This window comes from Medicago sativa, chromosome 1 (genome assembly GCF_051527215.1).
Source record: "Medicago sativa cultivar Bolivia chromosome 1, Bolivia_mono, whole genome shotgun sequence".
Classification (NCBI taxonomy): domain Eukaryota; kingdom Viridiplantae; phylum Streptophyta; class Magnoliopsida; order Fabales; family Fabaceae; genus Medicago; species Medicago sativa.
In genome coordinates, this window is record NC_140749.1 from 16491955 (window position 1) to 16500253 (window position 8299).

At 31.7% G+C, this 8299-nt stretch overlaps 1 long non-coding RNA gene across 1 annotated transcript; it reads left to right on the forward strand.

Moving 5' to 3' along the window:
• Positions 1-5143: 5143 nt before the first annotated feature.
• Positions 5144-6305, forward strand: LOC146953117 (uncharacterized). The gene is made up of 3 exons (XR_015008044.1): positions 5144-5230; positions 5347-5551; positions 5728-6305. It is a non-coding gene; the product is annotated as an uncharacterized LOC146953117 (long non-coding RNA).
• The last annotated feature ends 1994 nt before the right edge of the window (positions 6306-8299 follow it).

Sequence of the window (8299 nt, forward strand, 5' to 3'; positions counted from 1 at the left end):
GGCTAATTCCTGAAAATTTAAAAAAGCCAATTTTTATTCTCAATGAATTCTTGAAAAATTCAATATTGATGCCTCCTTTTAAGGATTACTTGAAGAATAATTTTCAAAGATCATTGGTTATGAACATCTGTGATATAGTTCTTGAAGAACTAAAATAAACATATTATTGAAAGCATCCATGAAGGACTACTTAAGGAATGAATTATCTCAATCATTGTTCATGAAGATTTGTGGCATAGTTCCAAAAGAACTAATGCTTTAATAAACACCCTTATGGGCCGTAAAAAACGGTGATTTTTCTTGGTCACCGTTTATGTAAATTTGATGTTGAGTTCTTGAAGAACTACACATTTAAATCATAACAGAACACAAATTTATAAGATCTATTTTATCATGAAAAAAAGGAGGAAAATATGAGACAATAGATGTTTTTATACCACTCGAATATGCTCCTGAAGTAGCAAAATGAGTGAATATCTTGAAGAATATTTTTAAATGGTTACTCACATTTGTAATTGAATAATGAGTGGTTTTTGATCAAAATAGTGAAAAGTCACATTGAACGTCATTCCCAGAAGTGAATGGTTCATATTGTTTGTTTTATATAACTAATATCATGGTTATGGTAATTGATTTAGTAAAGATTAGTATTGATATGACACATGCCAAGGTCATACAATTCCTTTAGTATGAACTTAGATTAGATAGAAAATTACTATTTGATCAAAGATTTTCTTGATACGATCATATTTATATCATATGGATTGAATCTTGAAAGATTGTTTTCTTATTGCATTATCAAAGTTTGGTTATGATTTTTTTCTTTCTTATTGCATAAGACTTCTAGATGGCTTGAATTACAAGGTAAGCACAAATTTTTATTTACATAATTCTTGAAAATATATTCTATGAATTATCATTCTCTTATTTACTTCTAAATCCTTCAAGATTATTATCTCATAAACAATACATGTTAGATATGTATATTTTCTTATGAAATACATTTATTTGATCTTGATCTCATATGTAATTTACATGGTGGAGATATAAAACTTGAAAAGGATATTTTATTGACAATTTGTGTTGCCTAAATATTACCTTGAAAGAAAAGCTTTATGATTTATAAACATTTACTTCTTCGAGAAATTTCGTGTTTAGTTTGTTTTATAATTGATAAAATTATGGTTATGCAAAAGATAAATCAAGGTTTTAAGAATATTCCTTATGTAATTTTATTTGGGTAGAATTTTGTTGTTGTTTATTGTTATTGTTTCAAATTGATAAAAACAAATGAAGCGAATATTATTGTAAACCAGAAGTTTACAAATCATCTTTCAAATGGTAATTCTTAAAAATATATAACAATTCCAGAAGGATTGCTCAAAATTGTTTTTCTTGATTATTTGTGGTATAATTCTCGAAGAACTACAAGATTACTCGAAGCTCCTGAAGAGCTAATGTATTGTTACATAAAGTAACAAAGTTACACGTTGAGATTGCATTCTAATATGATTTTATTGAGTTATAAAATATCCATCCAAATGGATATCATATTAAAAAATATATGTTAAATATCTCTATTATGAGATATACTCCGGTGAAAATAAGTGTAATGGAAAAGTGATGTCGTCTATGATTTGTAATACGCTTATATTAGTGCAATGGAAGCACATATTATGTAAACCAGAAGTTTACATACTATATTAAGTTTGTCGTTGGCAAGACCGGTTGGGTTATCCCGGATCTATTATGATGCAAAATAGATAAATTTTAATGGATTTGTATTGAAGATCCAGTAGATTCTTCAATCAAATAACTTTTGTGTCTTAATATTTTTCAAGGAAGTAGAAAATTTGAGAATTTGAGTCTCTCAAAATTGGTGATATTTGTGAATCGATATATCGAAAGTGTGGATAAACTAAATGACATGTATGACTATTGTCAATTCACAACTAGAAGTTTGTGAGATTATTTTGTCAACAAATTTGATAAAGAGTTTATTTTCTGAACTTTTCAGAAAGCGTTTGATAAGTATCATTTGTCAATTAAAATTGATATTGAAAAATTGCTAGCATATGCTCATAAAAAAATGGACTTGAAGATCCATTCTTTAGACGTCTAAAGTTAATTGTATGTTTGATACTTATGCAATATACATTATAAACTCTATTTTGGGAATCAACAATCTTTTATGTTGATATATTGATTTGCATCAAGCCAACTTATTACTATATGTAAGTCCTCCCTCTAATTCAACATTGGTTTTAGGTTAACAATCTAATATTTCTCATCTTAGTAAATTTTTGGATGTGTTGTGTATATCACAGTTGCTCCAATATAATACACTAGGATAAATCTTGAAAGAATATTGGGAAAACATTTTTGATATGAATCTCCATCTATCATAAGTTTTATTAAGTCAACTTGTTTACAACCCAGTAGGTTGATTATCGATTGATGGATTAGTTTTCCCAATATTAGGGGGAGATGATAAGCAGCTAAAAAATGTGAACCTGAAGTTCAAATAATTATTTGAAAGGAAATATTATTGTCTCATCATGATCCTCAAGATATAACTCATTTGCAAAGTTAAACAAATTGAATATCAGCTGCTAATGCTCTAAACGAAATAAATATCCCTGTAGGATATTCTAATATTGCAAATGAGTCTCAACTGTGCCTGAAGCATGGTAGACCAATCGGTTCCAAATATATAGAAAAAAAAAACCTCAAATAAGAAAAGGAGCTTAAAGGAAAGATAACCCAAACGAGGATATAGAAACTCTAAAAGAGTGTTCTGACATAATTGATATTTCAATTCCAGAAGAAACTGATCAGGTACCTGAAATTCCCGAAAATAAAGAGATCTCAGTAAATTATGTCACTACTGAAATCCAATGGAACCGACATGAAATCAACGTTGATGATATTTTTGCAAACAACATAGCGCTGAATGTGATAAATGATAACGAGGATCAAGAACAAAGGTCTATTAAAGAATGTAGACAAAACGAAAATTGGCCAAAATGAAAAGATGCAATTGAAGCAGAATTAAACTCTCTTAATAAGAGAAAAGTATTTGGACCTGTTGTCCGAACACCTAAAGGCCTGAAGCCAGTTGGATATAAATGGGTGTTTGTGCGAAAAAGCCATGAGAATGATGAAGTTGCTAGATACAAAGCAAGGCTTGTTGCTCAAGGTTTTCTCAAAGACACGAAATCAATTTTGATGAGACATACTCACATGTAGTTGATGCAATTACATTTATATATTTAATTAGCCTTATAGCTCAAGACTTGATAGTGACATTGACATGAAACTCCCTGAAGGATTTAATTTGCCAGAAGCAAATAGTTTAGGATCTCGGGAAGACTACTCCATAAAATTAAAAAAGTCTCTCTATGAGCTAAAACAATCAAGATGCATGTGGTACAATCGCCTCAGTGAATATTTGATGAGGGAAGGATATAAAAGTGACTTCATTTGTCTGTGTATTTTTATGAAAAGATCTGGAAATGAATTTGCTATAATTGATGTCTATGTTGATGACATAAACATTATCGGAACTCCTGAAGAGCTTCCAAAAGCCATAGATTGCTTAAAGAAAGAGTTCGAGATGAAAGACTTAGGAAAGACAAAGTTTTGTCTTGGATTACAAATTGAGCACCTAAAAGGTGGGATTCCTGAGCATCAAGAATCTTACATAGCAAAAGTTTTAAAGTGTTTCTACATGGACAAATCTCACCCATTGTCTACTCCAATGGTTGTTAGATCCTTGGATGTGGAGAATGATCCTTTCAGACCTCGAGAAGAAGGGGAAGAACTACTTGGTCCTGAAGTACCATATCTCAGTGCAATAGGAGCATTGATGTATCTTGTGAATAATACACCTCCTGATATATCATTTTTGTCAATCTATTATCAAGATATAGTTCTTCACCCATGCGAAGACATTGGAACGGGGTCAAGCATGTACTTCGTTACCTTCGAGGTACAATGGATATGGGATTGTTTTATCCCAAAGTACCCAAATTAGAATTAATTAGTTATGCAGATGCATGTTATTTGTCAGATCCTCATCATGGTAGATCATAAACAAATTATTTGTTTAGAAGTGGAGATACAACCATTTCATGGAGATATGTAAAATAGACCATAACAGCAACATCATCAAATCATGTAGAACTTTTAGCATTTCACGAGGCAAGTAGAGAATGTGTTTGATTAAGGTCATTGATTCAACATATACAAAATAATTGTGGTTTATCTTCTGGAAGAATGGATGCAACAATCATTTATGAAGATAATACACCATGTATTGCTCAGTTGAAAGAAGGATACACTAAAGGAGACCGAACAAAACATATTTCTCCCAAATTCTTTTTCACCCGTGATCTTTAGAAGAATGGCGATATCAACATTCAACAAGTTTGTTCGTGTGATAATCTTGCAGATGTTTTTGCAAAGTCACTCCCAAGTAAAGTTTGTGAGAAACTTGTATTAAGAATTGGTCTTCTCCGTCTAAGAGATATTTGTCTTCATGAGGGGGAGAAATAAATGTGTTATGCACTCTTTTTTCCTTCACCAAGGTTTTGTCCCATTGGGTTTTCCTGGTAAGGTTTTTAACGAGGCATTTCACACTCAAAAGGATATTGTACTCTTTTTCCTTCACTATAATTTTTTTTTCCACTGGGTTTTATTTTAGTAAGGTTTTAATGAGGCATATCCTCGATGGACATCCAAGGGGGAGTGTTATAAATATTAATAGTGGATGTCCAAATAACAAATGGGTTAATGGACTATACTACTAGATCATTGGGCTTAGTCCATAAGCTATTCTATTTCCCTATAAATAAAGCTCATTTGTAACATTCTCAATTACACCAGAGAATAATAATATTTCTCTCTTCCTCTTCTTATCTCTATTATTGTTTCTATTTACTTAGTTTTATAACAATGGCAACCTTTTGACCAAAATTAATTAAAAATGGAGACCTTTTGATGGAAAAAAAAGTTGACCAAAATTTTTTTTTAAAGAAGTTGACCAAAATTAATTAAAAGGCAACCTTTTGACCAAAATTAATTAAAAAAAAGTTGACCCTAATTTTTGCTATATATACACACACAACTGCTCCTCCTCAGCATCGCCTATTTTTCAAAATATGTTGGCAGGAGCAGCTCCTTAACAATTTTTTCGCAAAAATTCAATGCAGCCAAATGGATGTTGCAGGTATATATCTTTTCAATTATAATTCCACATTTCCATTCATTCATTTGTTTGTTGCGTTTATCAATTTTATTTCTTTTAATCTCTATTAAATATAGATCTATAATCTTCACCTGCAGGGAACACTTTGATGGGCAGCGTGTTGGATATAGCTTTTATTTCTTCCTTATCTTCATCTACTATGTGTTTTATGTGGTCGATCACAACTTATATCTTTTTTAATATTTCAACAAATGTAATTTCTTTGATTAAAAACTCAAAATCGCACTGGTTATATCTACCCTTACCGTTTTCAAGTACAAAGAGAAGCTGATATGCGCTTTTGTAAGTGTGCACCTGAATCTCCTTTGGCATTGTTTATATTATTTTTTAATTGAAATTGCAAATATTAGTTAATGGTTGTTTTTGGGACTCTATCAATGAACAACAAAATATTAGATTTATTGTTACTTTGAAATCTCTAGTCTTGTTTATTTATTTGTTTGTTTTGTTTTTGCAAGCTTTGTTTTCTTGATGATGGGAAGTACTTCAAGCATAACAAGGTCTCTTGACAAATCCTTGCACATATGGTCATTGAAGGAAGGAAAGATTATTAGAACATACAATGGCAGCGGAGGCATTTTTGAGGTCTGTTGGAATAAAGAGGGTGACAAGATCGCAGCATGTTTTGCCAATAATATAGTGTGTTTTGGATTTCAGCATGTCCTTGCTGGTACATCGGATTCGCAAGGTCATTGATGAAGCTTATGTATGGAACTTTGAGATGCACGTTCAAAGTGATCATATGCAACCATAGAAACATATTTGAGTGATCAGGATGCAATCCATGATACTACTATGCCAATCATACCAAGTGAGCAGAATATGGAGAAATAAATGGAATAATCGACAACTTTCAAATTCCTATTTGAACTGCTTGGACGAACAAAAACGTGGCACCATGTTCGAATATGCTCCCAAACATGACATTGTTTGTTTAGTTTGTTGAAAAGGAAAATGAGAAGGAGAGTTTATCAACTGTAATAATTGTCTTTAACAGTTTTCGTTATCTGTAAAAAAAAAAAAAAAAATTACAATATGATTTCATGATTAAAAAAATTGTTATTGTATTGTACCTTTCTATATTTCCAAATAGGTGCACTCATTGAGATGTGAATTGTGGGTTTGTTATTGTTTATGGGTTTTTTAATGTAACCATATTATGGATTATGAATCTTTTTCTAGTCTAATTGTTTTGTTTCATTTGCTCAGTAATTTGGAACCTTTTCTTTGCTTTTGGTAGATCACAGTTTTGACTTATATCCCTAATTTTTTGAACATTATAAGGAGTTGAAACAAGAGAAAAATTGTTTGAGTGTTTGGTGAGTATGATTGTTTTATGAGTCTTGCTAACAAGTGTGCTAAGAAATGGATGCATAAGTAGCTCTTCTCAAGCTCTTCACATCATATTTCTTCATTTCTCCCCAAACTTTTGGTGCAATACAGGTTGCTTCAACTTTAAGAATTTTACTTGAATTATAAGAAAGGAATCCTTATTTGGACCCAAACCAGAACCTTTCATCTTACTCAGAAATTTTAAGGTTCCATAATAATCTGTCCTTTCAAAAAATGCATTACATGGTAGGTCACAAGAGTTGGAACTAACATTCTCCTCTATCATCGTGTATTCTTGCCATTGCTAGTTTGCCAGCTTCACAAAGGGGAAGTATCATGGAGTTAATTTGGCTGCTAACCATTTTCCTTTAACTTATCTATAGTCTTGAGAGCTTCCTTCAAACAATTTTCACAAGCTAAAACATACACTAACCAGTTTTAGATCTTTATCCTAGGGATCCATTCCTATTTCTTCATCTGATCATAGAGTCTAAGAGAGCCAAAAAGAATACCTTCCTTTGAAAAGCAGGAAATCATGCGACTGATCATTAAATTGAGTAGGTGAATGTGACAATTATCTTTCCAGCATTTACTTTGCAGTCATGTATGAACTCACCTCAAGTATACTGTGAAATGTCTCTTGTTTTGTAGTGATGTATCTTTTTGACTTTTAACTTTGAATATGATACACTCTTTTAATGCAGGTTTACAAGTCAAGATGATTATGTAACTGATTTGGATCAAATATTTAATGATAGTATTAAGATCTTGTTCATATCCTGCCAAGGCCGGTCCCAAGCCCGGGTAAAAGGAGAGGGTTGTGTTAGGCCTCGACAGCCAACGTAAAACTTTGTCGAATCTCTATGACATGGACCAAATACGAAATAGTGTGAATGCTAGGTCGTTGCCCGGAAGCAACGCGCTGTATAGCTCGAGTACAGTGTCAAATGAGCAAGGGTCGCTGCATCGCCGCCTGGATGTAGTGAAAAATAAAAACCATTCGAAAAGATTTAGAGGTCAATGAGTTGGATCCAAATATGGTTTTTGATAGAACACTATGGCGTCATTTGATCCATGTAGCCGACCCCATTTAGTGGGATAAGGCTTGGTTGTTGTTGTTGTTGTATTAAGATCTTGTTCATACTTTTGTTAAAGTCTATGTAGCTAATGCCCGATTGTTTTGTTTTTGCTTCTTACCCATAAGATTTTGGCGACCTATATTTTTTCTAAACTTTTTACTTCTTACCGATTTAGAGGCTCTTATTATGTAATGCTTGTATCTGATGGGAATTGCATATGGGTTAGGATGGTCATTCGGAAGCTCGTATTTCATATGATTTAATGTTGTTATGCAAAAAGGTTTTAACCACATTTTCATCTATAACAAAGATCTCATTCTATTTGTGCTTTTAATAATGTGTTCTAATTCTAATCCATTGCATAGCAGATATTTAAGCATTCTATTTCTAAATATCCTTTTACTCTAATTTGTTTTTCTTATCCTTCCATCTGACAATGTAGAAAGGAATACGAGCTATCGTTCAGATTTGTTTTTCTTATCCTATACTGAGTAAATTAATTGAATTCAAATAGACACTTAATTTTGACAGTATTTATTTATTTTTCGTTACCATGTTATAGATATAAAGTTTTCATCGTAGAACTTATTCATAAATAATCTCCGTATAAAGAAATTAG